This window comes from Phyllopteryx taeniolatus, chromosome 21 (assembly GCF_024500385.1).
Source record: "Phyllopteryx taeniolatus isolate TA_2022b chromosome 21, UOR_Ptae_1.2, whole genome shotgun sequence".
NCBI classification, from domain to species: Eukaryota; Metazoa; Chordata; class Actinopteri; order Syngnathiformes; family Syngnathidae; genus Phyllopteryx; species Phyllopteryx taeniolatus.
In genome coordinates this window covers 4827219-4847732 of record NC_084522.1, presented here as the reverse complement: position 1 = coordinate 4847732, position 20514 = coordinate 4827219, and the positions used below count along the sequence as shown (strand labels likewise).

At 42.2% G+C, this 20514-nt stretch overlaps 1 protein-coding gene, 1 long non-coding RNA gene and 1 other non-coding gene across 3 annotated transcripts in view; 1 reads left to right on the top strand and 2 right to left on the bottom strand.

Annotated features, from left to right (window-relative positions):
- Window positions 1-966: 966 nt before the first annotated feature.
- trnak-cuu (transfer RNA lysine (anticodon CUU)) lies at window positions 967-1039 on the bottom strand. Its single transcript has one exon. It is a non-coding gene; the product is annotated as a tRNA-Lys (tRNA).
- Window positions 1040-1588: 549 nt separating this feature from the next.
- The window catches only part of LOC133471256 (myocyte-specific enhancer factor 2D homolog), a 39091-nt gene continuing 20165 nt past the window's right edge, over window positions 1589-20514 (top strand). Inside the window, exons 1-3 of the mRNA XM_061760656.1 lie at window positions 1589-1690; window positions 14720-14782; window positions 16342-16396. The gene's annotated coding sequence lies outside the window, so the exon portion shown is untranslated. The remainder of the gene's footprint in view (window positions 1691-14719; window positions 14783-16341; window positions 16397-20514) is intronic.
- Window positions 8608-19007, bottom strand: LOC133471333 (uncharacterized). Its single transcript, XR_009786178.1, has 3 exons — window positions 18607-19007; window positions 16962-17015; window positions 8608-9506 (listed from the first exon to the last, which is right to left on the bottom strand). It is a non-coding gene; the product is annotated as an uncharacterized LOC133471333 (long non-coding RNA).

The window sequence follows — 20514 nt, the reverse complement described above, 5'->3', positions numbered from 1 at the left end:
TCTTGGAGACCTTCCCTATGTCAAAATTGGGAAAAGAAATCTGAATCACATAAGAAACTCGCAATTGCGCCAAATAGCCACTGAAGGAATGACAGCGCTCTGTACTTACTGTATGGTGGAGGAAGGCCGACTCATGCCAGAAAGCCCAAGTGTGGACTTGGGCTTGTTTTTAGCCCTGCCCCCAAAAAATCTGTACAACTGAAATGATGAAATAGAGTTTATCACTATATCTAAAAAATTCAGTACTAAATTGCTCTCAATCTTTGCACGTTTTCACCACTTCAAACATATTAAATGTTTTTGGAAACAAATCACCAAAATCACTTTACAGGGTCTTAAAATAATATATAACCTTTTGTTAAGTCTGTTGCTAAACAAAACAGCAACACCTACTGAGGCAGTGGAGTGGGGCGATCCATTAAACACTGACGTGTGTCTAACAAGGGGCTGCGACACACTACTGTATTAGTTCTGCCCAGTCTGCCTCGATTTAGGTTTAAACTCTACTTTTGCTTGACATGAATTGTAGTAGTACCTGTATCCCAATAATATGCACTTTTTGCAGAAATACATCAATTAAACATTCCCCATGCAATCAGTATTAAAATCGAGTTGTGTAATGGGTCTTAAAGTATTTATTTGGCTGCTAATTTGCAAACTGTTAAATTTATAGAATCGACAGCACAATATCTATGCAAAATATTACGTTTATTTTGTAGTGTAGTGAGGCATTTGGTTGATTTCAGGCAGTGGTTTCTCCCTCTACTTGCAGTACCACAAGCGTCCATCAGGGGTCTTTTTAATCTGATGTTGCTTCATAGTCTTTCATGTGTCATCATTCTGCTGCTGCTTCCTTTTGATCGTAAAGAAACAATGTTTGACGAAAATAGATCCAATGTAAGTAAAAAGGGGATGATAATCAGTTGAGGCTTCATTTTCGAATGTTAAATTGAGTGAAAAATAATGCGCCCAACGTGGGGCTCGAACCCACGACCCTGAGATTAAGAGTCTCATGCTCTACCGACTGAGCTAGCCGGGCGACACGTGGAACTCAGCAAATATATGGCTCAAAAGTAGAACACTTCATATTGGTGGTAAATCTTGTGAGACTTGAAGTCAGTGAGCATCAAGGAGCACGGCAACTTTTTTGAACCTTTTAAATTCAGCATGTTCTATGATGTAATGTATTATGTAACTATATTTTAGTTTTTGTCATTCGGCGGTAACTTCTCTTTTGTATGACAGATGACAATGTTAACATGGACGACATCAATGATAGACAATGTCCAGAGGCAAAGACAAATGCTTCATTCTTGCCCCGTGTTTGTGTGTCCATATTTGCACGTGATTTTCAGTCTATTCGTCTCAAGTCGTTGGCGTCCACCTGCTAAACCGACGCGTCCGTCAAACGTGAGAGTCTCGCATTTAAACAAACACTCTGCCGACAATGTCCTAATCACCGCCCTGTTTGTCTGGTGCTCCCCTTGAGGCATTAACATGTGAAAGACCCTCCATCCTGTGAACTTATTTGAACTCTGACCCTCTCCTCTGTGTGCCTCAGACAAAAAAAAAAAAAAAGCTGCAGCTGGGCTGGATGGATGGATGGAGAACTCCCAATCAGTTCTCACCAGCAGCAGCAGTCGACTCCCGTCCACATCGGCCTGTCGCGTCTGCGCCCGGCCGACAAAGAGTAAGTGGGAATAAGTGATTATTACAAGAACTCCTGACTTGTTTTGTTAATTATGCGCCTCACATACTCGGGCCTATTTGTAACACATTATGGAAACAGACGCATTAGCCGTGCAGACAATCAAATAGCAGTTGTATTTCTGTTGTAATAATGATGAATACGTCAGATGCAACCAGCCATTCTTATTACACACCTCCTGAGATTTGCATTATGAAATACTTTTACCATTATTTTCAATGTTCATAAAAGATCCTGATAACGTCACCTTCACTTCACCATAGTCAGTTAATATGCAGGTTACCCTGCATGGCGATGTGTAGTCAAAACCATTACCTTACTGGAGATGCTACTGTTCACTCGTGCACATTGAAAGAGTTAATTGCTCATTAGACCTCTGTTGCTAACTAAAACAGCAGCACCCACCAAAGCACGTAAACAGCCCAAATTAAATTGCGTAATCCTACCTCGAGGATGTACACACGGTTTGTCCAGTATTAAAGTTGATTTTGCGTTATGTCACATTAGTGTGCCAGTAGGCACTGACGTATGGTCGCGCTAGTGTTGTGTTGATAACTGAAACAGCAGCACCTACAAAGACACGTAAAACAGTCCTACCTAATGTGGAGACGGCAATCTTTCACGACGAAAAGTGTTCTACTACACTGTGATGTGTGGTCGCTCGACAATGTTGTGTGTATTTATTTTCATGTTCCGGGGAGCAAGTTGATTTACAATTGGTTGGCGTCGTTTCGCAATATTATTCCTTTTTAATTTTGTTTTAAACTGCATTTTCACTTGAAAAACATATATTATTATATATGCTAATATTTGCGGAAAACACAGCATTACAAGTTCTTATTCATCATTTTATACTTCAGTGTCATAATGGGATATCTTTCAATATCAGAAAACCTGAAAAAATATTAAAACAATGTTAGCTTTAATCTCATAGGCGCGGAAACCTCATACAGTATTTGGCTTTAATTAACAATATTTTCCAAAGATCTGTTAAACCGAAGTGAATAACGCTCCTTTTGATATTTGTGTGTGTATAACAATATATGAAGTGTTTTGATAATAAGTCTTACGGTTCTGTCGGGAAGCTTCCTTAAATATGTCTACCGTTTCTGCACATGAATTACAACGTGATTATTTTAAGTTAGTTGTCTAATGTGACCATTCCTGCGCACACACTCTTCAGAATCACTTCAAGCATGTTAGCCTGTATGAAAACACACATTTGCCTCAGACGCGCCGCACTTTCCCACAGCGCCACCCAGATATACACGCACACACACACACACACAAATACACATCCACAGTGTGAAGCAGACAGTTTGAAGGCCCTCAGCTCGCCTGCCTTTTCTTTGGCTGTCTGCTCCGTCTGACCCAGGCTCTTTACACGTCTAATTAAGTAGTCAGACCCTCCAGCGTGCCGTGACACACTCACGGCCGATTTCTGCCCCCGGATCGGGTTTTTACACCGTCTGAGCCGTGCGATATTGTTTTGTCGCCATCTCGTCGTCAGTGGTCTGGGAACGCTTGTTCAATTGCGTTGAATGGTCTCCATCCATCCATCGATCTTCTACCGCTTATCCGAGGTCAGGTCGCGGGGGCAGTAGCTTTAACAGAGAAGCCCAGACTTCCCTCTCCACAGCCACTTCCTCCAGCTCTTCCAAGGGAATCCCGAGGCCTTCCCAGGCAAGGCAAGATGAGAGACGTAGTCTCTCCAGCGTATCCTGGGTCGTCCCCGGGGTCTCCTCCCGTTGGGACGTGCCCGGAACACCTCACCAGGGAGTCCCCTAAGCAGATACCCAAGCCACCTCATCTGGCTCCTCTGAATGCCAAGGAGCAGCGGCTCTACTCTGAGCCCCTCCCGGATGACCGAGCTTGTCACCCTATCTCTAAGAGAGAGCCCGGACACCCTGCGGAGGAAACTCATTTCAGCCACTGGTATCCGGGATCTTGTTCTTTTGGTCACGACCCAAAGCTCGTGACCATAGGTGAGGGTAAGAACGTAGATCGACCGGTAAATTGAGAGCTTCGCCTCTCGGCTTAGCTACTTCTTCACCACTGCGGACCAATACAAAGTCTGCATCACTGCAGACGCTTCACCGATCCACCTGTCGATCTCTCGTTCCATTCTTCCCTCACTCGTGAACAAGACTCCAAGATACTTCAAGTCCTCCACTTGGGGCAGATCTCATCCCTGACCCGGAGAGGGCACTCCACCCTTATGCGACTGAGGACCATGGTCTCAGATTTGGAGGTGCTGATTTTAATCCCAGCCGCTTCACACTCTGCTGCGAACCGCTCCAATGAGAGTTGGAGATCACGGCCTGATGAAGCCAACAGAACCACATCATCTGCAAAAAGCAAAGATGCAATACTGAAGCCACCAAACTGGACCCCCTGTACGCCTCAGCTGCCCCTACAAATTCTGTCCATAAAAGTTATGAACAGAATCGGTGACAAAGGGCAGCCTTGGCGGAGTCCAACCCTCACCGGAAACTGTTGAATGCTGTTTTCCATTGATCCCCCTCCCTTATCCTGAAATCCGGCTCCCGCAGGGGATGAAGATGGGCGAATAATCCCGGCTGCCAGTGATTCATCCACATACTCCTTCATAGCTTTGTGTTCCAGCCCTGAAAGAGAGAATAACCTCCCTCGCGGGGGTGTGGTTCCAGGCAGCAAGTCAACAGCACAGTCATAAGGTCTGTGGGGTGGAAGGGATTTGGACTTGGACTTGGAAAAAACGTCTTTAATGTCCTGGTAACAGGTGGGCACTTGAGTTAAGTCAGGATCCCCAGATGGGGTCTGTGGAATCTGCCTTGGTTTGGCTGGTCACCGAGGCTCGTCCTCCAAGTGCGCGGTGACGCAGCCCTCCGCCAAACTCCGTCCAACTCACAATCCAAAAGCCTCATGTCGATTTTTATGGCGAGAGCGATGAGTGTCCAAGTCGGTCGGCAGGTCTAGTGGGACCAAATGACGCCGGGGGATAGTCCTTGAAAAAATGCATCGAGCAGTGTCCTATTATTCCACTGACTCTCAGCTGCTAGAATGCGAAACTCAATCGCGTAATCTGAAACCCTGCGCTTGCCTTGGTGTAAAGTGACAAGGAGCGAGCTGCCTCACGATCTGGTGTGGAAAACTTAAAAATTTGCTACATAGTCTTTACGAAAAAAGCCCACGAATGACACGCGGCGGAATTGCGGCTCCATTCATCAGTAGCCCACGCCTCCGCGCGACCATTTAGGTGGGAAATGACGAAAGGGATTTTTGCCCACTCAGTGGGGAAGGCAGCTGCCTGCAGCTCAAAGTGGAGTTCGCACTGAGTGATGAACGGCTTAATATTCCCAGAATCTCCAGAGAACCTCTCAGGTCGAGAGAGTTGTGGGCAGACAGCAGCGGAGGTGGCAGGTGGCTGCATGGTAACTGCTTCACATGGAAACGTTGGTACTGTGGCGGTATCGGGTGTTGTGCCAATTGGTTCCTTCTTCTGAATCATTTTCATAAGAAATTCAAACTGTGAGGCCACCTGTCTCATCATTTTGTCCTGATTCTCTGACAGTCCCTCTAGATGAAGGTGGAGGGCAGCAAGCTGCTCATCCTGCTTCGTGAGGCGTTGACCCTGCGCTTGCAGGGCTTTGCGCACCGGCCCTGTGTCTGCTGGGTCCATGTTATGACCAGTTCGTTCTGTCATGAACGGAACAGAGGATAGGACCCAAAAATGCGTGACTCCAAAACAAATGGACAGTTTAAAAAAAGAGAGGTTTAATATACGGGCAGAAGTCGGTACACAGGCAGGGAATCCAAAAAAGGCTACAGTATCCAAAAAACGTGAGGCAAAAAGGCAAGGTCAATAATCGGAACAGGGTCTAGTCATACTGTGAGTCTGTGACGTGGAAACAAGGAATGCTGGAACGCGACGACAAGGTACAACGAACTGGCGACTAGAAAGTATGAGACACGAGGTTAAATGCAAGGGGTAATTAGGGTGAACGAGGCACAGGTGGTGAAGATGCTCTCAGGAGCAGGTGTGTACGAGACAGGGGGAAAACAACAACCGGAACACACACCCATGACACAGTAGGGAAGTGATTTGAACTATAGAAGCTGAAAAAAGGGGTTCAAAAATGCTCCTCACAAATAAACTTCAATTTATCGATAAAATCATTTAATCACTCAGGAACCGTGACCAAATCCCACTATTAACTGTCTGTCACACGTCTTCAAGCGTATGTATATGTATTTAACAGTCGTTAACTGCTACTTTAAGTCAGACTATTACCCATAGACGACAGTGTTGCTTGCAAATGGTGGACTATAACTAAATAGCAATGCTTACAGTGGAAAAATAAGGTGTTAGGTTCTTGTTTTGGGGCAGGAATTGAGCGTGACAGGAAAAGATGTGACCTCAGGGGCAGATGGACAATGGTCACTTCCTCCCTAATTCATCACCTTACAACACATTATTGTGTGCGTGTGTGTGTGTGTGTGTGTGTGTGGCTTCAGGGGGAGGTGGCTCCGCACGACCTTCTCCAATGGCCTTTTAAATCTTCAAGTTTATTGACCTTCGACCTGCGTGAAAGTCATTTCCGCGTCAAATGGCGAGGGCTTGTCCGTCCGAAGCCACATCCCGCTTCTTGCTTGTCGCGCCAAAGCCACATTGTGAACTACATATAATGTGAAATAAGTTTTAGTATTATTATTTTCATTAGCTTTCTTTGTCGATTGCCTGGGATATAAAAGGGTGTCCAATGGTTCTATAAAAGAGCTACGGAGAGATTGTACCAAATTGATGTGTCTGAGCCTTAACAAAAGAGCCATACACAGTTATATGCGGGGTACAATGCGTAAAGAAATAACGAGTCAAGTTAAAAAATCTTAACTGAAGTTTAAAGGTTAAGACCATTCAAACGGAAGACAATGGATTGGAATTCTCAGGGTAACTCAAGATACGATATTTTGTCATTAGTATCAGGATACAGTACAGCAATTATGGCACAATTGATTAAAAATATATATATATATAAGATCAATATTTAATGCTGGTGTATAGATACTGTATCGCAAAAAAGACGATATTGATTAATATTGAGTCCACGTGACAATTTTAACTTTTCTCTGAAGTTAATTTTTTTTGTGTAGCTTTTAGCTAATTCAAAAAAAATATTTTTTAAATTAAAAATACAATTAAAATTCATTTCAAGTAGAATCATCCAAATCTATAGCATTTAGCTATTTCTGCTCAATTCATTTAGATAAAAAAAATGTTTAGCATTAAAAAAATATAATAAAAAAAATAAAATTGATTAAATTAAAATTTTGATTAAAATACAATAAAAATGTTTGGTTTTTTTACATTTTAACTGACCCCAAAAATAAAATGTTTTACCACAATGTCAGCTTATGTCAGACCACATTTTTTTGCAGGGATACATTTGGTCTTCATCTTCCAGCATTGCTCTTGAACTTCAACTCGTTTCCGTCACGCTGCCCAATTTCACGGCACCCAGGAACCCCTCCAGACCCTCCCCCCGTCCGTCCCCCACAGCCCCTCCCCAAGCACCATGTCTGTCTTTGTGAAGCTGTCTTCCTTGACTCTCCGCATCCCCAGTCTTGCCCTCTGCAACCTCGCCGTCCCCCCGCCGCTCCCTCACAGCCATTCTTCACCATAAGGTCCTGCCCGCCCTCCTACAGGGACTCGCTAGGCAGCATGCTAATCAGGCTCTTGGCGGCACTTCCCACGATTTTTCCCTCCCAGACGTGATCTTTTGTCTTGTTATTGATTCCATTGTAATCAGTCGGTTCCCGTAACTTTTCTGCTGTCTGGGCCAGCGATTCTACCTTTCAAATGCCCCCCCCCCCCCCCCCCCCCTTCCATTAATCAGGACTCAGTCTCATTAATAAGTCAGAGTCAAGGATGCTTCAGTTTACACGATATGAAGTAGCTCTCAAAGTTGGATTAACAGTGGAAGTTAGGAATAAAAGAGGGAGGTTTATTGAGGCTTTAACTATTTATGTGAAGTTCAGTACATACCAGCCACACAAAAAAATGCATTACAGACTTTAAATGGTTTAACTTGTACATTAAATTATGTCGTATTGATGGCTGTGGGTCAGTTGGTAGAGCCATTCGTCCAGTGACGGAAGGCTCAACATTTCAAATCCCAGCTCTGACTGTCAGTGTCCTTGGGCAAGACACTGACCTCTGAATTGCTCCCATATGGGCCTGGCAGTGTCTTGCAAGGCAAAAAAAAAAAAAATAATATTTTTTTTTTTATAACAGGTGGTTTAGTAAATTGGTAGTACTGAACATAATATGAATGTATTGATGCTTGTTCAAACAGTAAAACTTGCAATTAATAAAATTTTATTTAGATTTTTGTCCCCCTGGATTTTGGATTGTGAATAAAAACAAATGCTGTATCCATTTTTACAGCTCTGTTGCGCCATTGTTGCGGGCTCTCTGTGTGAAAAAGACTTATGATTGATGCCTTTTACAGACTTGAAATCAGTCACATGCTGTCGTTGTGTCTTTTTCTTGATGAAATATGAGTTTTAAATAATATCACAGCAGCATCAGGAAGCAGTGGCCTGTGTCTCCTTAAGAAAAGCTGCACCGCGTTTTAGCCCAGATGTGACTCCGATTCACCTTTGGAATTGTGCACGACGTACAAACATTGATCAGCCGACGTGAACATAAGGCGGGTCGAAAACATGCTCCGTGATAGCTGGTTCTGTCCGAACGGAATGTTTTTATCATTTCATGTGAATTCACGAAAAGCCACTTCACGTGGGCCAAATAGATCAAAGATTAGATTAGATTAGAATAAATTAGAATATTGAGAAAACATTTTTAAAAAAACGTTTTTTTAAAAACTGTGATGAAAAACAAAATGGACGCAGTCATATATTATCTCACTGTAAACATGTTTTTTTTATTGAGTGTATCAACAATAGTAGCAAAAATTGCTTAGTACAAAGTTATGTGCAAATAGAGCGCTGGACATGTGCAACAGTAGGTCATAGTGCATTTTTGAAAATAAAATCCCACCAAATAGTATTATTACATACTCACAACACAACATAAGACATTTAGAATCTCATGGAAGTCAAATAAACTTGTAAAAATGTTAAAATTGCACATCTGCTCATATACTCTAGTATAATTTAGCTTTCTGAACCCGTATCAAGCCGTTAACGTGCAAAGCCAACAAATGTTTGTATGTGCAAAGAATTCATAGTGCAAAAACTACCTAGTGTTTTCTCACTGCATCGCTTATACCCATTACAGAATGATTTTAAGCACTGCATTCTGTCCAGATTTAAATAGCATTACAAGATGCACATTTATGATATTATATGATAGTGGTTAGTTATGATAACATTATATATATATATATATATATATATATATATATATGCACACACTCCACAATGCACACAGATTGTCAAACATTTGATTGTTCAAATCAAATCATGAAATCACCAGTGTTGTAGAAAAGAAAAAAAATTAATAAAATTTGGCATTTGCTCTCCCAAATCTACAATTACACTCTTATTCTAATTAGTTTAAACTAAATCGCGTAATTAATGTAATACAAGTAATTATGGTAATACAATAATTTGAGTGTGTATGTGTGTTTATGATGTGAATGCTTTAAATATTAATTAAAAAAAAAAAACAAGATATATAACATATATTATGAAAGCGTTTCACATCGTCCATCCTGTCTCCCATCTGTCAGAATGTTGTCATTTTCCCACTTTTAAACAGCTTTCGTAGTCCAGGAAAAAGTATCCAAACACCCTGTAAGAAGACAGAGAGTGTACATTAAATATGTATTTATAGACATCAACAGTATAATATAAAGCTGCGTGCTTAATTTTAAATCACACGTAAAATGAGAAGCTATCCAATGTGTTAAATTCGATGTTCGACAGTCGTTTTTTTCCCCGCACATTGTAAACTGTAGTTTACTGCTCGCAGATGGCACACTAATATGGCCGCCAGCCTCCTCCTCCTCCTCATCCCTCCATCATTGTCTCAACTACCCAACACGTTTTCTCCCACGCTCTTATTCCGACGCGGGGGTTACGAGCCCTGATTGGGTCGCCATGGCAACCCCGCATCGGCACGGTCCTGATTGGCGTACACACTAATTATGCAGCTCGTATGCTTAAGAGGGAAAAAAATAAAACAAAAGTGTAGGCCGTATTGAAATGCACAGCTAAATAAAACATTGCGTGGTTGGGGGGGATTAACAAATGAGGAGGAACCCCTTGGGTTATTTATTCATCATCGTATGGCATATCATAACCAAACACATTTGGACATTTTTAGTCACTTTGTATATTAGTTTTTTGGGATATTACTGTTTCTTGGGAGCCTACGATAAAAACCCTGGGAAAACGACTTCTTTAGATCAAGAGGAGCTAATGGCTAAAGCTAATTTTATGTAAATGGCACCGACACGGAAAGGCAGGGACAAAGTCGCCCTGGTGATTTCCCGCCAGAGCTGTAAAAGAAGGACAAGCTCTTCTACCACCTTGGTGTGTTGAAAGTAATTGTTGCCAGGGTTCAAGTATTTTACATAACAACAAACGCTGCTGCTGACGGGACGCAGTGTTGCTGTGTGAAAATGCTAAATTAGGGCAGTATCCCACTTCCCTGGGTTCTGTATAAAAATCAAAGGTGAATAAATCTTCCGTTACGGCAATGCTGCGGGTTCTCTGTATGAAAGTGGGTTGAAACTCAAATACGACTGAAGCCACTTTCACACTAATTGTAAAACCTTACATTTTTCCGTGTCGACATAAACAGCACCGACGCTGAAGTGAAAGCAAAGTCGACCTGGCAATTTTCCGCCTTCAGAAGTAGTATCAGTATAATCTGATAGCAGGACAAAGTGTTGCTGTGTGAAAGGGCGCGGACTGATGTGGCTATTTTGCTAGATGGCTGCGTGAAACGGGCTTGTCTGCGTTATGACTGTGAGAATGGAATCAGCGGGGTCGGGGTTCGTGTTTGTATGTGGGCTTGGACGGCGGGGGGCCCACGCTGACAATGGCCGCCATTGTTTACCAATCTCCCTCGTCCATTAATCAGGGCCATCCAGCTCTAATTGGCGTTTTGGTTAAGCTGGTCTGCAGACTCCCGCTCCCTCCACTGGCCTAAATAATGGCGTTACGCCACAAGTGCCGCCGTGCATTGGGGAGGACAATGTGTCGCTTGTCTGAGGGCCCGGGGAAGGACACCCCCCACAAACACCCCCCGCCCCAAATAAACCTCACACACAAGCACAAAGAAGGCCTCTGACTATTGAGATCTCACTGTCGCAGGCTGCCTCGCCTCATCTGCACCCCCCATGCTCTTCGTCTTCTTCTTTTTCTTCTCACGTTTACTTACTACACTTTTTCCTCCCCAGCACACACGTCATCCCGAATCCCAGCTCCACGTTTGGATGACCCTCCCGCCTTTATTGTCATTTTAAAACACCAAAACAAATTGCGACATTCCCACAGTTTAGACAAAAAGGTGAAAGTCAGAGTGTTGGTCAAAGCATCTCCATGGCAACCTTATTCCCAAATACCCTTTTCGAGGGCCAGACTTAAAAAAAAATATATAATAATAATAATATATTCATTCATTCATTTTCCGTTCTGATTCTCCTCACTAGGGTCGCGGGCGTGCTGGAGCCTATCCCAGCTATCTTCGGGTGAGAGACGGGGTACACCCTGAACTGGTCGCCAGCCAATCACAGGGCACATATCAACAAACAACCATTTGCACTCACATTCATCCTACGGGCAATTTAGAGTTGTCAATTAACCTACCATGCATGTTTTTGGGATGTGGGAGGAAACCGGAGTGCCCGGAGAAAACCCACGCAGGCACGGGGAGAACATGCAAACTCCACACAGGCGGGGCCGGGATTTGAACCCCGGTCCTCAGAACTGTGAGGCAGATGTACTTACCAGTCGTCCACCGTTCCGCCGCCATAAAACAATGAAATAATAAAAAACAGTAAGCAGGGCGGTGACTGAGCGTGCCTTCTTGTGCCACGTGACCAGGGCTTGAGTTTAAAAACTTACCAACCCGCCAGATGCGGGTGAATTTTACCAATGTCAGGAAGCACCGCCGCACCCACTAACCACTTTAGCAACTTGAATTTCAATCTGGAAGGATGTATGTCATGCTGAGTGGCAAGTAACTCTGGGAAACCAGTAGCCACAGGCGCTGGTGACAGAAGAAGTTGAATTTGTCAAGGCCTGCGTGTGACCACGCATTCTTACGTAGCTGTGTAAACTAGTTCTTTGTGCGCCATTTGTAACCTTGAAACATTTACAAATAACAAAATGACAAACATTTACATAATTACAAATGAAAAACACTAGTAAGCCCTAAATATAAATCAAGCATGACGACCTAATCTTACGACAAAGTGTCGTATGTTGTAAACCGAGGGTCCCCTGTGTATCTAATGAGTATTTGTGGGTGGGGCTTATGTGCAGACCGCATCAAATTCTCCCATGTATGGCCATGTATGGCCCAGGGGCCGTAGTTTTCCCTCGCCCTCTGACAGCCTTGCCAATTATGGCACCTTGCGGTTGTAGGTGTCATTTGTTCCTTTCAAATACCAAAAGATCTGCGTTAAAGATGACAATCGTCACGTAGAAGTCACACAAAATGTCAGACGACAAACAAAATCGCTCGGCGGTTCGCCGTAGCGTGCCGCGATGCCCGAGCCGCAGCTGCTCTCAAAAATGGCAGATGCCCAAAAGCCATCGCCACTCTGCTTCCTCTTTTCTCATCCCCCCACCCCGGGCTGCGTGCCAAGGGCTACAATTAACACAGTGGCGATAATTAACAACGTTTTGAGGCTGGGCGATGGCGCGGAAAAGCATGGCGGCTCATGTGAAGTGTGAGGAGAGAGGGGGGAAGGTGCCCATGATGCGCTTTCTCCTGTGCTGCCATTTTGTGCCAGTCTTTCACCTAAGATGGTGGCAGGGCTCCGACTTGTATGCGTGGGAGAGGGAAGGGTGGAGGAAGAGAGAGGAGGATTATGGGATTGAGGAGGGAGTCGCATTGCTGAGGCGGGCATGATGCGACGACAGACACACGCAAGTTATTTTCGTTCACACGTCGTAAAGCTACAAACACCCCACGTGGTCATTTTGTGTATTTAAAAAAAAAAACGCGTTCATTTACATGAGCTTAATATATGGCGCGCGTATTGACAAATCGTACATGAGCACGCACACACACACACACACACACACACACACACAACAGAGCTGTTCTCATGGTATGGTCTGCCCCCGAGCATGCAAATGACATTCATTATGCAAATGCATACAAATCAGGCCCGACCATCTGAGAAGGCGAGCTTGGAAAAAAAGAGCAGAAGAAAGAAATTAAGTGAATGAGGCTAAAGCGAAGAGAAAGGAGGATGTGAAAACACAAAATTGTGTAAAAGTGGTGTGGTTTTTTGGGTTTGTTGTTTTTTGGGAGGGGGCTCTACACCTTTTTTTAAGTAATGCCAAACAGTCACGACGAGCCTCTTTCACACAGAGATCCCCCAAAATGGCCACATGACAGCTGTAACAGACGATCTGGCATTTACCACCTTTACCTACAGCGTCTGGTGCGACGTATAAAATACTTGTACGGCCCATGTACTACCCTCCAAAAAGTGGAAAAGTTTCCAGGTGGACTCCGTGCCCCGTATTCTAGGTTTAGCCTGGGTTGTTAGCGGAAGTAGTCACGAGAGTCTTAATGTGGAGGTAGACCCTATACTTACGGTGCATTTTTTAAAAAATCGAATTATCTGTAGGCCATTTATTTTTAAGAGTAATTTTGTAAGATTAGTTTGAAATGATTGTTAATAGTTTTTGGTGTATTTAGAGTTTAGTTTAGTTATAGTTTTAAACTGTAGCCAATTGTGAAAATTTTTAGGCGGTGAGTGTCAAATACTACCTTTTTTAAAATTATTATTATTCACACAAGTGATCGATCCCGTTCATATAGCGCATACAGAACGACGCAGGGAAAAAAGTTCTATTTTCCTTCAAATGCAGAAGAAATAGTAATATCTCTACAAATGAATATTGCACAATGAGTTACCCCTCCCTTCCCACCTCTTTTTATGTGTGTGCCGTTTACACAGAACAGTAACATGGAAACATCATATGAGGGCAATGGTACCACTTTGCAGTAATTGTACCCTTATAACACGTTAATAAACCTGTTACTAATGCATTATAAACGCTTGAAAATGACTTGCAAGGTCAAGCTCCCTTTTTGGCAAGTTCAAGCAACACTGGCACAATTTACAGCTTGTGTTCATATAGGAGTTTATTAAGTGTTAAAACAAATTAATTACCAGTGTATAAACACTTTATAAACACCTAATAAGGGTTGCCAGATTTTTTTATGTGGTGCTTAAATGTGGACTTTTCATAAAGACTTTTAATTTGAGGACGTTTTACGGCGCTGAGGTGTGTTTGCCTCTCTCACACACACACAGACACCACAGACACGCGCGCACACACACTCACACACACTTGACACACTATCACAAACGATTCCTAAAGAAGGGAAAAACAAGTGGACGACAAGAGTGAAGGTGCTCCCAATGAAAGCAAATTAGCATCGTCTGCTCCATTTTTTCACCATTCCGAAGGATACAACGCGGCCGCTTTATATGGCGTCAAAGGACGTCATTCTACGTCAATAAGATGGATGAAGAACATTTAAATGAACGTTTAAGTGAGGATTGTTTTAAACAAATTGACAGGCATGTACAGCTCCCAGGAGAATTCGATCTGCCTGTGGAACTTTAGAAACAAACTATTTTTATAAATGTCAAAACATTCAACCCACAAAGAATATGTTGTATTGTTAGCCTTGTCGCATAATTGCGTAGTCATTTTTAACCTACTGTCACATTATTAAAAGAAAAAATACCAATGTGCTCTCTAAAAATTGTTTTGTTTTGTTTTGTTTTCTTCATGCCTGTCTAGACTGTTAATCATCAAGGGCATGGTCATCTGCAAAGGTGGAATCGAAGCAGCTGGACTCTTGTGGTTTGTTTCCTTTGTTATGTTTTTTTTTCTTGTTTTAAGAAAACATTGAAAAAAAATAACTTGAGCAATGAATTATCCTTTCAGGCTAACCATATAAAACTGTGATAATCATATTTTTTCCTCAGGGCCCTCACGGAAATTGATTTGCGGTCTGCCTAAAACATGAAATATTGCACTGAATGGGCCAAATTAAATTATTAGTTTTTTTTTTATTATTCATTATTATTCATCATACTGTACCATTCAAAGGTTTGGTGTCACTCAGATAATTTCATATTTCCCATGAAAAAAAGTTAATTCATCAACATTGTCCTGATTTTTTTACGCTCAACGTTATCCTCATTGAATCAAACTGTGTTTTTCTTTTTCAAAAAATAAGGACATTTGTAAGGGATCCCACATTTGTATATGTAAATATCAATACACACACTGGTGCTTGTCTTTTGACAAAAAACAAATAATACAAAAGATAAAAATAAGGACATTTCTAAGTGACCCCAAACTTTTGTACACTAGTATACATTTTTTATATTATATATATATATATATACATATATATGAATTCTTTTACACATGACACTGCACCAGCATTCTTAAATGGACCATCGGGTGCACGTTGGCATTTGGTTGAGTTTCCCGCCCCCCACAATGTGCACTATAAAACTAAAACCTAATTCTAATTTTAGCCCATGCAATATGATTTTAAGAAGCATTTGGAACATGCGGTAGCAGTTTCTATTGAGCAATATCCCCACAGTGCAGCTCGCGTGTATGTACCACTATGAAAACACTAATTAGCATATCACACATGCAGCCTCCTTTAACACGTCACACACAGCATGTTGTGTGTGTTGTTGTTGGTTTTCAGCGGTGCAGGCATGTAATGGGATTCTTGTTACTTTCGGTTATCTAGCTTTATGACGAATGTACAGCACTCATACAGCTAGATAACCAAAGATAACAGACAACCCCTCGGGCCTGAACGCACACACACATGCACACACACACACACACACACACACACACAGTACGCTGTCTCTTGTGCACCTGTAAGGACCAAATAAAAATTAGAGAACATATATATTATGAGTATTTGAGGGGGGCTCCTAAAGAAAAATAGTAAATGCACTTTTTACACTACACTTGTCCTGTAATATTCAATCAATGGTGGACTTAAAAAATGGTTTCATAGGCTTCATCCTGAGCAATATATAAAATATCGTTTTTTTTAAATCTCTTCTATGCTATAACTAGCAATGCTTGATGTGTTACATAAAGGATTATCTTGAAGAAAAGACAGCTCGTCTTAACAGCTTTTTACCAATTTAACTGACAATCAATTCTAGCCTATTTAGATGCTATTTTAATTATGATTCTCAAAATACTATAAAAATATATATATATATTATGCATATTTTGCACTCCACATATTATTTCGCAATCATTTTGACAATAAAATAGTTTTTTAAATATTGCTTTTGTTTGTCTTTTTTTTTGTTGTGTAATGGAGTTTTTACAATGTTTACAATGGGCCTTTTCCCCCTTTCTTTTTAATGCAGAAAGGGGAAGGAGACAGTGGGGGAGTGACGTCACCACCCGCGCGTGGGCACAGAGGTGTGATCACTAATTAACACAAACACACGCGCAGAGGCGTGGTCATTAATTCACGCACACACACATACACACACTATAGCCAGTAAACAATGTAACTAATAAGTTTTTTGCTTTTTACAACACACACATATACACGCACACACAAAATAATTAGCTTAATGTTTCAGTTGATGTTTTATTTCAATTTAACGTATTTAAATTCGATTTTTCTATTTTAGGACATTTGAGCTTGAACGTTGCTGTGTGAAACTTTCAAATTTTGTGATGTACAGCTAAGACATTTTTTTTTTCTCATTTAAAATCTTTCAATGAAGTTCAGAATGGAATGCAATATATTGCTACATGCTAGGCAAGGGCCCGTATAATTTGAAATCCATATTTATACAAATTGACCCACGAGTACTCCCAGCTGGCCTGCACTGCGGTGTGTGTTGCGGCAGTAAAATGACAAAATGTTACGTCAGGAACATAAAACGGTGCTGTGCCGTAAATGCTGCCAAGTGTGGGGAAGAAGAAGAAAAAAATGCAGAAGGCTGAATATTAATAATCATAATAATGAACTTACCTATTAGGTTGAGGCGCCTAATCATTCCAAGTTCCTGCATGATGCTTGAGGATCCTATATGACGTAAAGGTAACAAATATGTGAAAACTTCAGCACAGCAAAATCATCCTGTTTTCGCATCTCTTTTATGACATGACGTAAAAATGATCTACGAGCAGTCACGTGTGTCCTTAGTATTCAAACGGTCCAAAATGACATTCACCCAGAGAGTGAGAGGCCTTATGTCATAATGCACGTCATCGTACGTGCTGCATAGGGAGACGCGCGTGCGTGTGGGGTACCGTGAACGCAACACTTGTTTTGAATTACTACGGTGCCTTCTTTTTTCAATCATTTTTGGTTTTAAAAAAAAAAACTAAACATCGTAATCCATTAACCGCAATTAGGTGCATGTTGGGCACTTTTGTGAGAGGCGTGAACGCAACTGCTGAGTTCAAGTACCGTCCTCTTCCTGGTTTGTGTTGTTGTTTTTGTACATTTTCAGTCCTTTTTTTTGTCTTAAAAAGATTGTAAATCGTTGATAGGAATTAGGTGAGTGTAAAGGTAGCGTCATGTTAGCCCTGAATGCATCTGCTCAGTTCAAGTGCAATACCTTTTTGGGCCTTTTTGCACACGTTCGATCTTTAAGATTGATCATAATCTTTAAGTGTAATCTCACGTGGGACTTGTGTGAGTGGTGAACGCAACTGATGAGTTCAAGTGCAATACCCTTCGGTTGTTTTTTTTTGCACAATTTCGACCTCTGTTTATGTCTTCAAAACCCGTTAACGGTGCGAGCCGTGAACACATCTGCTGAGTTCAAGTACAATCCCTTTTTGTTTGTTGTTGCAAACTTCCAGGATATTTTGGTCTCAATTTGTTGACTTTTTTTTTTTTTAGGGAGCCCTGCGTGAGCTGTAAACGGATCTGCTGAGTTCCATGCAGTGCAAAACATTTTTGGGGCATTTTTTTTTAACCATACTCGCAGGTTGTTGTTTTTTATGTATACTTTGTATACTTTCAGCCGCTTTCTTGTCTCCAAAACATCGTAACCGTGCATTGCAATTAAGATGCATGTAACAAGGAGAGGCTTGTATGTCTGGTGAACGCATCTGATATATTTCAGTAGGGTTTTTTGCTTTGTTTGTTTTTCTTCCTCTCTCTTCATGGCGCTAATCCCTGAACTGCAAAATGAGGCCGCTTTGACCCCGCCACGACGACAGCAGGCCCGCGTGGGGATGCTCGTGCACCACACACATTGTAGAGCTATATTTAACGTAATATTCCATAGAATTCTCACGTTCAAGAAATCGCGAACATACCCTCGTGCAAGTGAATCTTGATTGCAACTTGTCTTTTTTTGTTTGTTTGTTTTTGTCGCGTGTGAGGTGCACCTGTGACGCAAACGTGCGTGCCCACGCGAAACTCTGCAAAGTGGCGCAAAGTCCACGCTTTTTCATGCTCACTTTTAATCTTGTTTTTTTTTTTTTTTTTTTTTATGAAAATATTCATTTGGATTTACGAGGGACTAGCTGGTGTGTGGGCCTGCGTGTAAATCCTCTCCCGGACTCCACAACGCATAAAATGACGCCTTCCCTGTGCAAATGCGCTAAAAAAAACACACACACGCACAAAAAACAAAAAGCACAATAGGACGTTTTCTTACCGGTGGTCCCTCCGCTGGCATCCCAGATGAGAGCATCCACGAGCGGCGCATGGAGTGACGTCCCAACGGCCTCGTCCATTTATTTGCTCCCTCTTTTTTTTTTTTGTTTAAATCACATCCTCGCATCCTCCTTCTCCCCCTCCCCACAAATTGAAGGAGGGGGAGATGGCACGCGCTCCACGCCGCAGAGGACTACATCTCCGGCACCATCAGCACCAGCGTGCATGTGTCGAGTCCCTCCGAGTGCACGAGCAACTCGTTTGTCCTAAATCATATATGCAGCCCCGTGGTTACGCCCCCTCTTTGTGAGTCAGTGGTCCACACCCTCCTCTTCCTCCACTGAGATGCCTCTGCACTGCACTTTTGATTGGCGCGCTGTAGAAAGGTATTTATTCGAATGTGTTTGTCATTGCAGCACACCGGGGCTTTTTCATAATGGTCTGGTGACTTCATTACAGGGTTGGGGTCCCCCCAAAATGGGTCTTGAGATTTTTTTTTATTTTTTTTAGACTATTGCTCATCAAGGGCTTTTTGTTAGTTCATATGCATTAAATGTCCATTTAATGGTGTGTTGTTGTTTGTTTTTTTTTTTTTTCATTTTTAATATCTCCTTTCATCAAATTGTTTAAAGGCAAAGCGGTCATACTGTATGTCAACTTCTGACTTTAAAAGAAAGGAATGAAAAATAGTCTCAAAAAATTATGGCATTCAGCAAATAGAAATAATTTTGGTAATACTAATTGACCTAAAACAGAAAAGGTTGGGTCTGAATTCATGTCGGACAGTGAGAATAATCGAGACAGCCACAGTATCGATATCTGAAGCTGATGCATCGATACTCACTATCGGTCCTTCAGCGTTTCATAAAGTCAAATTAAAGCCCAAATGCAGGCTGTTACTACTGTATATCGTATTACCAACACCAAAAGCTCTGATGTTTTCAAACTCATCGGAAAGTCACTTCTTGTATTCCAAAAATCCCGCTGCTGCACGCTACTGGTGTCTGCCACAGTCTCGACAAAGTTCCCTGAATTAGCATGATAATCCCAAATGTTGGGACTCTCATCAATGAAAGGCAATCCACTCAAAGCCCATTGTGTGTCTGTGTGTGCGCGCAGTCTTGTCGCCTCAACATTTGCATGCAAGAAGTTGACCCGGCCATGTCACGTCTGTCTAGACCACCTCAATGAGTGGCCACATATCTCCGCACAAGATATGCACAATGTGTAGCACCAGACATGCAAATCAGTACCACTTAGAAACCATCAAACTTAGACTTCATTCATTCCCCCCCCCCCCCCCCCCCGCCTTTTTTTTTTCTTTTTACTAAAGCAACCTTCTCAACCCTTAGCTACAACTTTACATTTTAGTCATGTATTTATTTGCTGTGAGACTAACAGAAAACGACTGAATTTTCCGCAACTCGTGTGTATTTACTGAAGCGCAGATTTCATTTTTGCAGCAGTATTCCCCGGTGTTAGCAGTATATTAGTATTTGTGTCGAAAAACAAATACGTCGTGTAGCTCACACAACATTGCGGAGTCACCACACGTCGACCAGAATGCCAATCCTCGAGACGTAATGTGACATCATATTTAATATAATATTAAATATTGCTAGGGATTGCTAGGCCCTAAGCTAACTCGCGGCGCACCAGCTATGAGCTGCGTCTGCCTAGCTCGCGTGGCTAAACACAGTCCCTCCACCACGCGGGGTCGTTCCTCCGAGTCACTAACCCTTGCTTCTATAACAGCAAATGAACTACACTCCTGAGAAGCATCGTACCATTTACGAACCTCGGTAGGTGCTGTCGTTTTGGTTAGCAAACACAACATTGTGGAGCGGCCACGCGTCAACTGGAATGTCAGCCGACGTCTCCACATAATGTGAGATAGCCTTTAATACCG